This window comes from Magnolia sinica, chromosome 10 (genome assembly GCF_029962835.1).
Source record: "Magnolia sinica isolate HGM2019 chromosome 10, MsV1, whole genome shotgun sequence".
Classification (NCBI taxonomy): Eukaryota; Viridiplantae; Streptophyta; class Magnoliopsida; order Magnoliales; family Magnoliaceae; genus Magnolia; species Magnolia sinica.
Window position 1 is genome coordinate 45583969 of NC_080582.1, and position 13087 is coordinate 45597055.

The 13087-nt window shown below is 40.1% G+C and overlaps 1 protein-coding gene across 2 annotated transcripts in view; it reads left to right on the forward strand.

Moving 5' to 3' along the window:
* Positions 1 to 3473: 3473 nt before the first annotated feature.
* LOC131258349 (uncharacterized) overlaps positions 3474 to 13087 on the forward strand; it is a 32859-nt gene continuing 23245 nt past the window's right edge. Inside the window, exon 1 of one of the 2 annotated variants that reach the window (XM_058259611.1) lies at positions 3474 to 3617. The gene's annotated coding sequence lies outside the window, so the exon portion shown is untranslated. The remainder of the gene's footprint in view (positions 3618 to 13087) is intronic. The other variant, XM_058259612.1, reaches the window with a different exon arrangement.

Here is a 13087-nt window from a genome sequence, read left to right on the forward strand (position 1 = left end):
TGAGATGGTAAGAAGACTACGTCTTTCCTTTTAGAGAAGACAGGAGCAAAGGTGGCTGAGCACGTGGATTTTGATTCGGCAGATATGCTCACCTAGATTGATCCTGTAGAGAAATTCAAGTTCTGTGTAACTTCTATGGGTTTGGCGATAGCGTAAAAGGAAGACGGAGTGTGCACGTGAAACTATGATGTGATGTAGAGATAAGAGAAGAGGTCAATAAGCTACATGGTTGAAGATTGAAGGCATGGTGGGGATTGTTCTCAAAGTTGATGCCTTAAATCTTCAAGGCTGCTCGACTGGTCGAGGGGACTGCTCGACCGATTGAGGGAGCTGCTCGACTAGTCAAGGAGGTTCGACTCAAAGTCCAGCAAGCTCAGATTTTTGGTGTCCGGGCTACTCGACCAGTCGAGGGGATGGCTCGATCGGTCGAGGACTCAACTCGACCAGTCGAGGTTACGAAGATTCGAGTCCAGATCTTATGTGGACTGTGGAAATCTGAGGCGGTTTCGCAAGGGTGTGAAAGTGAAGTTTCCTAAACTATAATTAGGGGTCCCTAGGGTTATTTTAAGGTATTCTAAGGCTCCCTAAAGGTATTCTAAAGGGTTCTAGGGTTATCAAAGAGTGTAGCAAGGGTGAAATTCGAGGTTGTTCGAATCGAGTAAGTCCTCTCTCTTTGTAATTAATGCTTTCATAGTGGAATTCTATCGCTTTGTGCCGTGATTTTTTTCCCAAAAGGATTTTTCACGTTAAATCTGTGTGTTCTCTTGTGTTTGCTTGGTGTCATTATATTGTTATCCTATATCTAGATCTGTGTGATTCCGCAGGCCAAAATCCCAACAGTATATAGCAACCTGTTGTCACTAGAGCTGGATATCGAGCCCAACCGAGTCAAGCTTGGCACAACTAAGCTCAGTTCGGCTTGGTTCGGTCCTCAAGCCATACTAGCCAACTCGGCTTGGCTCGGCTCGGTTAACAGCTCGGGATAGCTTGAGCAGGGTTTGAGTTTGAGCTTTCCAGCCAAACTCAAGTTCAATTTTTTGAGTTGAGTTCGAGCTAGTGCATTTCAACCAAATACAAATGAGGATTCAATGCATTTTAATTACACACATAAATGAGGATTCAGAATCAACTTGATTCCAATGTAATTGTGATTTAGATTCCATTGCATTTAAAATGCAGGCTCCTAAATAAGCCCCCCAAAAAAATGACGGAGGACAGGGACGGCGGGGCCGTCATGGTCAGCGGCCGCTTACGGAACTGCCATGGAAAACGGTTGGCTACCCGAAATGAGAGAGAGAGAGAGAGAGAGAGAGAGAGAGAGAGAGAGAGAGAGAGAGAGGATCAGGTTGGTCGAACAGGGTGCTCGGCTCAGCTACGTGCGAGAGGGAGAGAGAAGCTCGAGTCGAGTGGACGGGGGTGCTCGGCTGCTCGGACAGGAACGACCATACATATAGAAAGAGAAGGAAGCTCTATACGAGTTGGGTCGATTATGGCAAAAAAGAGGGCTTGAAACGAAAGTGTTCAGGTCGATTAGGGCAAAAATTATAGGGGGTTTGGGTGGACGTTTGTTTATACACACATACATTGACACAGTGGGGGACATGATGAGGTTGATCACTGCCTTCCTTGATCAATAACTATATTGAATCCACAGGGCTGTTCTTGAATTCACAAGAGCTTTCTCGAATCCATGAGAAGAAAGAATAAAATTTAAGGAACTGATCTATTGAATGATTGATAAAAATGAGTTTAATGCCATTTAAATAACATAAACAAATCTTAAAAACGTAATCAAAGAGTTCCAATTAAATAAGGAAACAAAATCTCAAAAACGTGTAAATATCTGCTTTATGTTGACCCATTGAATCGATAGGTCGAAATAATTAAAAAGTGTCCAAAGATTTAAACTTAAAATTATGCGATTTTTGACTTGTCGACCTGTCGAACAGTATTTCGACATGTCTAAAATGGTATAAATCAGGCAACAGGTAATCTATAGCTATTGGCGGAATTTCGACCTGTTGACCACAAAGGTCGACCAATCGAACTAAGATGAAAATTTATCGATTTCTCTGTAGGCTTCTTCCAGTCAATGTGCATTAGGAACGTGCTTGATCATCGTCCTGCATCATATATATATAATATAATGAAGTTAATTTTTGAGTTTGAGTCAAGCTAAAACGAAATGAGTCAATTCGAGGCGAGCTTCAAGTTGAGCTCGGGTAAGCTCGGGCTTGGTTTGAAAATTTTTTCAGCTCAATAAAATAGCTTGGCTCCACCTGAATTCAATTTTGAATCTAATTAAGTCGAGCTTTTTCAAGCTGTAAAGGACCAGTTAACCAAGCTAAACCAAGCTAACTCGGTTTGTGCTCAACTCTAGTTGACGCGCAATGCTCCGAGTCCTATTATGATGTCTTAGCGGTCCACTCCTCCAAATTCATGTTAGGATGTGACCGGCAAAATGAGCCCGGTGCAAAACCCACGTGGCTATGGGCCACACTCACTATTATTAGCTGACCTGTTTATATTCCGGCGGACCCGAGGTGATTCCCACGAGGATAAAGGGAAGGCAGAAATTGTGCCCAATCCAAAACATCCGTGGCCAAGGAATCTGGGTGGGGCCCATTGCTATGTTTGTGAGAAAGCCTCTCCGTCCATCCGTTTTTAGAGCTCATTTTAGAACATGCGTCCAAACATAAGTTGTATCCAAAAATCAAATGGGCCACACGAGAGGAAACAGTTGAGATTTAGTCACCACCGTTGAAACATTTATATAACCACAAAAGTTTTGTATGGGTCTAATTTTTTGTATTTTCACTTCATCTCAGTCAAAATGACCTTATAAATGGTTTGGAAACATCAATGTGCAGTCTAGGAAGGTTTCAACGGTAGGAATTCCTTTCACCACGGTTTCATCTCCTATGGCCCATTCGAGTGTTGGATCCTACTCATTTTTTTCCACATATCCTAAAAGGAGCTCAAAAGACGGATGGACGGGTTGGATTTCTAATAAACATCACCGTGGACCCCGCTTTATATTCCGGCGGACCCGAGGTGATTCCCACGAGGATAAAGGGAAGGCAGAAATTGTGCCCAATCCAAAACATCCGTGGCCAAGCATGCGATCTCCATTGACTTAGATTGAGTGGCCTACCTGACTTTTGGATAGCCTTATTTTTTTAAATCACATGTTAACTTGGGCGGGAGAAACTGATGGACGGAATAGATGTCACGCTGACATCTCTGTGGTAGCCCCCGCAGAGAGGGGTGTGTTGCTCGGCTAACGGTTACACGCAGTCTGGGAGGAGGTGAACGTTTCTCCCTGACTAATGAATGGTTTAGATCGTCATACACGTATGGCACGTTGATGGTCTGAATGATCGCGGGCGGGGATCAGCCTGCGACCATCTCTGACAAAAGGCTTCCAATCAACTCTGTGGACATTACGCTCTCTCCCTCCCTCGGCTGCCCTGCGTCTCGCTAAGTCCATTCCTCTCTCTCTCTCTCTTCAATCTCTTCTCCTTTAGACGCGGAAAGTCCAGGCCATCAGTCTCCAAATCAAGATTTCCCACGTTTGGACTGGAAGAATTTCTAGGGTTTATCTACAAGGCTTTGAGGTAAACCACAAATCTTGAATTTGCAATCAGCCCTGCCTTCGAATTTCATTCCTTTTCCATTCAATCTGTTCTGGTATAATACTTAAATGCTGTGTAGGAATTCCTCTGCATCTTTTTTTTTTTTTTTTTGGGCTTGGCTTCCTCGAAACCTAAATCCTTGCTTGCATTAGATCTTTGCTCCTTTTCTCTTACCCCTCCACTCCACTCCACTGCGTTTTCCTTCTTATTTTCTGCTGGAGGTGGATAATCTACATTGGTATGTAACAAGTACCACACGCCAGTGTTTTGCACAAACTGTGTAGTGCGGTTTTGGTAATTCCCAAACAGCATCTACGATCTTAAGGGTGTCTTTTGGATGCGCAAATGAGTCGAACTGCAAATGTGCATTTATGTAGTCGAGAGGAATGACAGGAATCAATGGCTTCCCCAAGCATTCATGTTGAGGAAGTAGCCATTAGATTGGAGTTATAATTCTTTTGAATTCTGCTTGCAAGTTACAAAATTCCAGTTTCAAGCCTAGACCCTCTATATGAATCCAAAGGAAACTGCAATTTGTTCGTGTTTGCACTTTATGAGATTAACAATTGCTATTAAGGGTGCAACTTTGGTACCCAGCCTGACCCAACCCACAACCCAATCCGACTGGAATTCCAACACCAGGTGCCCAACCCAGGCCCAACCCAAATTCCTCCATACTCGACCCATCTTGACGTAAACCCAACCCAAATACATGTGATTCTTTGCAACCCGACCTCAATTTGCTCAAGTCAAACTCATCCCAATTTCAAATTGGGTTGGCGTTTCCCAACTCTAACCTGACCCAAGGACTTTGACAACCAGACTCAGCTGGACTTGAACTCAGGTTGGGTCAATTGCATCAGGAAAGCACCTATTAACATAGACCTATTTGGATTCGTCCGTTTGCACTTGGTCAATAGAAAATGAGGAATTCTGGCCCTCAGATATGTATCGGTTGCCTTAACCCAGATTCTTCTTCGCGTTCCAATGTGTCACATGTAAGTCCCACCATTTATGCAGCCTGTCCAAGAAGTCTGGCAGATTACCTATCAGGTGGCCAACACATGTATGTTGAATGTTGAGTATTGGTCATTTTTTAACTGCCCATTTTTTCATAAGGGAAAAGTTTTATTTGGCTGTTGGAGGATTGGTTGCTGGGCCCAAATGATATAAGGCCCAGCTTGGCTATATGGTTAGATACTTCTGGACAATCCATTTGGTGTCCTACCATCATAATGAGAAAGTATTCCTCAAGTTGAAGTTGACTTTCTTCAATCTCAACTTTTACCGTAATTGTAAGTTCAACTTGAAAGTAACATAACTGTAAGTTGGTGCTCGGAGCCCACTCCCTCCATAAATGCTAAGGGTCTATTTGGATGACAATGAAAAGGACAGTTTTACAGTCAATAGAGCTGTCAATGACTATTGGGGAAGTTGTTGTGCTTTCCAGATTGGCCCTTCTATTGTGGCCATCTGATCAGTGGATTAGCGGGATTTTCAGAGAGCGAGTGGTCACATGATGGCAAGGCTAAGGGGTTGTTTGGTTGCAAGCAAAGTTTTGTCCTGAATAGGTTGTCCGTGGCAGATAGCCTGTTTCTAGTTTCACAACCTAGTTTTTATATAGGAACCAAGAAAAAAAATGGAAGGCTAGGGGTGTTAATGGGCTGGGCCGGGCCGGGCCGGGCCGTGCCTGAGACTGGGCATACGGCTCGAGCCTAACCCAAGCCGGACATGTGCCTAACACAACAAGCCTATTCCCCAGCTAAAAAAATTGGTTGGACCTAGGCCTGACTTATGTTGACCCAACATGACCCGGAAATTGATAAATCCCTATTTCCTACCTAAATGTTCCTAATTTATCCATTGATCAAGTGGGCCACATGCGGCGCAAAGAAATAAACACTTAAGAGGAATGAAAACAATGGTCTACATTCAAGTTGCATGGATCGTGTAATCAATGAGTAGAATAAATGAATGATATATTTGTAGGATATAGGACATACATATGAAGTCAGGTTGGGCCAAGGCAAGTTGGGCTAAAATGGCTTCAGCCCCAAGCCTAGCCCTAAAAGTGAGAGGGCCATACATGGCCCACGAGCCAAGCTAATAGGTCCAAGCCTAGTCCAAAGCCGGCTCGGGCTCATTGGGCCAGGCAGGCTGCCCGGCCTATTGCCACCCTTATGGATGGCTTGTACTAACTTTCATTGTTTACTTAGGAATTAGGATAGCTTGTTCCAAAAAAAAAAAAGTCTAAAAGTTTGTGTTCCTATTTTGGTATCCATTGGAATATGCTGTTATGTATACATGCGCCACATGTCCCATGGTTTTCCGAAATGCTCATGTTATGGCCATATTGGTCGTTACATAATCTTCTTGGTCACCCCATTGTGTGTTACAGGGGTGAAATGGTTGGACTTATCAGCACGATTATGCACCAGGCACCCCATTACGTGTTACGCCTATAGGACCCATTTCATTTCAAAATTTCCACTTCTTTCGCATCTTTTCTCCGACTCAAGTGGAGTTCTGTGTTAGATTCGACCACATGTTACCCAAATGCAGGATCAAGAGAGGGAATTGAGTGCTCAATCGAAGGCTTGTAGAAGTTTTAGTCTATTTTGGGTTTTCGATAAACCACCACCTTTTTTTTTTTTTTTTGGTTTTTCCTTCTTGTTTTTGTTACATTTAAACATGATAGGATCCAATCTATCAAATTATGCTTGATTTGTGTTCCATTGAGGCTCGTTTCCTTTATCAAAGAATATGCTATGCAATTAGACTCATAGTTAACCTGAGAAGATACAATTTCGGCGAGCGAGTTAACATTTTAGATCCTTAAGGATCTAATTTCCTTGGAGGGCATCTCCTAGAGGCCCCAGCAATTGCATTATGCGAGTCCCCATCCGCAACTAATTTCCTTCACACCTTGTGTTTTCAGTAGGCTTTTAATCAATTATGTATCGACCATGTCTATTGATAAGTAACCATATCAGTTGCTCCCATTATGCATTATCGGGGTGAATAGGTCAGAGAAAAGAATGAACTGCAACGTCCCCATGTCAGCTGATATGGGGCTTATTGGCACCGTTACTGACAACATGTATCGGTCCAGACCAGTATGCCTATGTAAGCCCTTATTTGAGTTTTTGTAGTTTATCTCTCTCTTTCTTTTCAACTTTTGAAGAGTTGTGGAGCATTTCAAACCAATTTTCGACCAAATCCTACCCATTTGATCAAAACATGAAAAAAAGTTCCTATTTTGGTGGATCGAAGCTTAAGTGCCAATTTTGGGGAAATGGGCACCGATGCTTGTGATTTGTGTAACTGTGTGATGATTACTAGTATGTGGACTTATAATCTTAATTACGTACTGATATCTAGTGAGAAACTGAGAATTTTAGATTCAATCAGATACCTTGTACTCAGGTTGAACCAAGCAGCTTGATAAACTGCATTTTTGCCAAAGAATGGCCCAACAAATCAGAAAATACATGTACCCAAAAAAAAAAATCTAGGAACCTTATATTTTTTTGAAAATTTCCAATATTTTTATACCCCCCACCCGATACAAGCCAGTCAATATTCCGGCCAATACCGTTACTGAAAACCTTGCTTACTACCCTATGATGAAGATCTCCAAACCAATTTTTTATAGCTAAAATGTTTCGCACTATTCAAAGATCCCATCCCAACCAGTCTTGAAAAGGTAACTATTATGGAGATATGTTTGTTGTTGAGGATGCCTTGGATAAGCCATGATTACCAATCAACTCCCGTCATCATTTAATTTCCACCAACCAAAGTGCTAAGGCATCCAATGATCCTCTAAAGCAAAAGGTCATTAATTGTCATCGGCAATTTCCTTCCAATTATGTAGGACATAAGACATATAAACACTAAGGGCCTATTTGGTTTTCCAATTACAACCGTAAATGGTTGTAAATGAGTAATGATTATTTACTCTTGTAATTGTGTGGTGACATCACTCACATTTGCTGCAATGATGATTTTGCTACATTGTTTGTTTCACCCATAAATCACTGTAAAAATGGTAGTTTTTGTAGTGTGAAAATGTAATAATTCCAATTTACTTTACCTACTTTCTTTACAAGTGTACTTGTCTCTTGATTTACAAGCCATAATTCCCATTTAAACAAACACTTGCAAATGATAACGGTGGCTCATTTACTTTGCATTTCATAGGAAATTGGAAAACCAAACAGCCCTAAGGGAATTTGCTAACCGTTCTTCTCCAATATGCCATAATCTTTTAACCTTGTCAAGAATATCCTCATGGCAAGACGGGTGGTTTTCAAAGATTATTTTGTTCATTTCTTTCCAAATCTTCCATATTATTGCCAAGGGAAGTGTTCTCCATAAGATCTTGCCTCTAGGCCTGAAGGGTCCACTGCTCCACCAAGTTAGCAAATTGTTAATCAAACTCGGAAGAGGCCAAAAGGATATGACCAAATCCTCCAAGCCACCTCACAATGAATAAAGAGATGGTCCATCGATTACATTTATTTGGGAACATGATGCACATATTCACAAGGGACCAATTTTCTTTTCTTTTCTTTTCTTTTTTCTGTTCGAGGTTATTGAGAATTAAAATTTGTGCCTATCCAATAAAAAACTTGTACAAGGGGAACAGTTTGAGCAACATGGTTAAAGATTCATCGGTCTTGAAATGAGTTGAGTAACGACTCACCGGCGTTGGGGCTGAAACGACCTAACCACAGCTGGGGGGACATTTTTTACTTTATTAAGGTTTTTGTTCAAGGTTAGTTTTTTAGAAAATAAATTTCTGAGATAGATTTGACAATAGCTAATATTTTCTAGGGTTTTAGGGTTTTGTTGTTGTTCTTTTCTCACCTTTCCCAAATCCTGACTCTTTTTACAATAGAAAATCTTGTATCAAGCTCGATGAATATCATTAGTCAAAAAAAGAAACTACTGAACAATTTTGTGAATTGAACTTGCTACTAGGACCTAACCCCCATTTGACGATCAAATGATACAAATTTAATTTTTTCTGTTCCGCGATTAAGAATTGTGGGCCAGAATCTTGTGGAGAATACTCCCGCATGCTATCTTATGGAGCATATGAAAGAAATAAAAGTTTTATTGGTGATAAGCTGTCCTTGATAAATAATGTGTGGTTAAAATGATTAAAATTTTGTTGAATCGAATGGGGACTGTAAAATAGTGGAAAGAGAAATGGAATAGAGTAAAAGAAAGAGAGAAGAGGAGAATGTAGAGAGAAGAGAATAGGTTGAAGTTCAGGTTCACACTCCCCTCTCATTATTTTATAGTATGAAAGTTTCATAATTACAAAAATGTAGTATATATTATCTATGCCAAGCTTGGAATATATGTGTAGCCTGAGTAGAATGAAGAGCCTTGGTGAACACATCAAAAAGTTGGTCCTGAGACATTCATTACCACTCCCCCTCATCCAACATACCTTCTTCATGCGACTTGTGGTCCTGAATAACGATTTTGCCACCGGAAACTTTGTCACATATGAAGTGACGGTTGACTTCGATGTGTTTAGTTCTTTCATGATAAACTGGATTGTTTGCTATGTGTAAAGTATCATATTGCCACAAAATAATTGCATAGTTAGGTGCATTGTACATCTCATTTCTTGCAACAATTCCTTGATCCACATCAACTCATAAGAGGTATGAGCCATTGCTTAGTACGCTGCTCGACACTCAATCGGGCCACCACACTCTTCTTCTTGCTCTTCCACGCGACTAGATTTCCTCCCACAAATGTACAATATCTAGTAGTGGATCGTCTATTTGTTAAGTAACCTACACAATTTGCATCTGAATGTCCTGTGACCTAAAGATGACCATTCTATTTATACAAAATTCCTTGGCCTGGTCCTATTTTGAGGTAACACAAATTTCAAATAACCGCTTCTATGTGAGGTACTCTTGGAGGCTTACCATGTTCATTGCATAGGATATGCCTGGTCGAGTAATTGTCAAGTAACTAAGTTTTCCAATCAATTTTTTGTACCTCCCGGATTCTCCATTGCATATCCTCAATCACTTACAAGCCTATGATTCGGATCCGTTGGAGTGTTTACTAGCTTAGTCCCTAAAAGACCCGTCTCCATGAGTAAATCCAGAACATATTCTGTTGAGATAAATTAACTCCTTAGATATGGCTACTTATATGCTAAAGTATTGAAGATACTTCTTTAGCTCTTCAATCCCCTTGTTGTCGCTTTTAGTAACAATAATATCATCCACATATACTACAAACACAATGAAACTTGAGATACCTCTCTGTACAAAAAATGGAATGATTATCATGACTCTGAACAAAACCATAGTTTGATACAATCATGTTGAACTTGTCAAACCATGCATGTGGAGAGTATTTTAACCCATAAATTGCCTTTTGCAGTTAACACACTTTGTCAGACTTCCCCTGAGCAACAATTTTGGGAGGTTGTAAACTTCCTTTGTAAGATCACCATGAAGTAAGACATTTTTTGATGTCAACTTGGAAAATGGGCCAACCATGATCAATAACTATAGATAGTATATAACCCTAATGCAAATGGCCCTAGGACATGAGAGAAGGTTTCATTGTAATCAATACCAAGTGTTTAAGTATATCCCTTAGAGACTAGGCGTGCTTGCAACCCTTCAGTCATACCATTATGATGAAACTTAATTATGCTGACTCATTTGCAACCCACGACATGTTTATCATTCTGAAGAATGTAAGTTCCTAAGTGTCATTTTGATGAAGTGCATCCATATGTTCCTCCATAGTTTGCTTCCACCCCTTAAGTAACATAGATTTCTTATATGATTTGTGAACAAAGTGAGTAGACAAGGACATGGCAAAGTTGCGGAAATTTGAAGATACATAATGAAATGAAATATATTTAGAGATAGGATAATCAACACGTATGATTACCTTTTCTTAAGGCAATAGGAGTATTAGATGTTTCTTGGGAACTCATTGGACCACAAGTCTAATGAAGAAGGTATGTTGGACAACACATCATGATTGGTTGTATCATTTGTCCGTTTTCGTCATAACTAGACCTTTAGCTGAGGCATAGTGGGAATGGAAGAGACAATAGATGATGGAGGTTGGATGTCTTTGTTGATTGCAATAGGTATGGGAAGGAATAGGTTCTATATTAAGAGGTTTGCTATCTTTTGAGAAGAACGAGGTAAGATTAAAAAAATGTAACATCTACAGATACATATTGTCTTTGAAGTGATGGACTATTACAACGATAACCCCCCTATGTGCGAGAATATCCAAGAAAATACTTTTAAACTACTTCATCATTGCCAAACTCCAATTGATGGACAAAACAAACACATCCAAAAGCTTTAGGAGGAAGAGGAGCTAGTGGAGTATTTGGGAACAAAACTTGATGAGGTGATTGACCCTTTAAAATAGATGAGGGTGTTCTATTTTTTTAAAAAAATGTTGTGAGTATTGCGTCACTTCAAAAACTCTTAGGAGCATTCATGATAGTTAAGAGAGCACTAGGTTATCTCAAGGATGTTAAAAGCTTGGGACATGTGTACTCCTTGACATTATCAGATTGAGATATAGACACTTTCAAATTAAATTAATTTTCTATGTGGAAGGTCTTAAAAATAGAAAAGAATTCAAATCCACCTTTCATTAAATAAAACCATGTCATTCTCGAACAATCATCAACAAATATAACAAAATACATAAACCCAGACTTACTAGATATTTTAATTGGACCTCAAGCGTTTGAATGAATTGAAGGGAAATGAACTAAACGACTCTTCTCAACACGTGGTGGAAAAGTAGTACGGTGATGCTTACTCAACTCACACACATCGCACTCGAGACATGACATTTTTTGTTTTTTTTGGAGACAGGGTGTCCCCACCTCATTTTTGAAGTGAGACTAATCCCTGCGAATGCACACAATCACCCACAACCACGTGTATCGGGTAAAGCCAAGGAGGGGAATCAAACCCTCACCTATAGGGAGCAAACCTACGGTGAAGACCATTCGCCTAAACCTCGTTGGGTGCTCTAGACATGACGTTGACGACAAGGAAGGAATAACACTCACAAGAATCTTTAGTGATGGATGACTGAGATGGTAGTGATGTCTTTTTGTGTTGTTGCGCCCATAATGTCACCGATCAAGATAGTGCAACTCATCGTGCTCATGTCCTCCACCAATCTTCCTATTCATTTTTAGGTCCTACAAAGCAAATTATGAAGGATAAAAAATGACGCAACAGTTAAGAGATTTGGTAAGTTTGTTAACAGACAGAAGGCTTAAAGGAAATATTGGAACAAATAAAATAGAGGATAATGAGAGAGAGGGACTTGTATGAATGATACTTGTTTCACATACTTTGGATTGAATACCATTTGCCGGAGTGATAGAAGAGCTTGTTAATGATTCATCAATTGATGGAAACACACTATACTGTCATATGGTCTAATGCTTTAGAGTCAATTATCCATGGAGTATGAGACTTGGATCCTAAACAAGCTATACTTGAGGTCATGAATATAGCCATATGGGTAGAAGTAGCTGCAAAAGTAATATGAGTAGATTAATTATGTAGATTGTTTAGCAACTTGGAATATTTTTCTTAAGTTAGGGTAACCATCTTACCAGTCATATGTGTCTGTGAAGCAGCAGATATAAAATTAGCTGGAGGCCTGCTGTTCCCTTTAGCTTGGGAAGTTGATTTTCCCAAGCTTCCCATGGAAGTCCCAACATTAATAGAATGATTAGAAAGCCCACAATATGTGCACTTCCTAGGTTTGTGACCTCTGCCATGACCACCTCCTATGTCACCACGATCACTTCATCCACCATGGCCACCACCGCGGCCCCATTCAGAGAATGATGCTAGAGCCAAAACTGTCATTGGCTCCACAACACACTAGAGGCATGCATACAGCTCATTTAAAGATGGCACATTTTTATCACCCAAAATCTGTACACAAACTGGTTCATACTCATGTTGTTGACGTAGTTTCTCCCAATCGGTAGTCACGGGCTGATACACATTAAGATCTTCCCACATTCCTTTGAGTTTGGAATGGTAGTCATCCGATAAAAACATTTCTCGTAGAGCATCCCACACTTCCTTGGCCGTATACAGAAACATGACATTTGTACTTATGGAGGGTTCCATACAATTCCATATAGGCATTTCCTTGCATCCATTGGTTATAAGTACTGGATTCTTTATTCGGTTTCTTTGTGGTCAAATATCTCAAATTTCCCTTGGCTGTGAGAAAATCTTAGATTGACTTAGACCACTATAAATAATTTGTCTAATTTAACTTAATAAAGGTTATTTGGATCTTTACAAAATCAGATGGGTTTATAAATCCAGATTTTGGTTCATTTTTTTTATTTTTATTTTATCTCTATAACAAATAAAAGAAGTCTCATA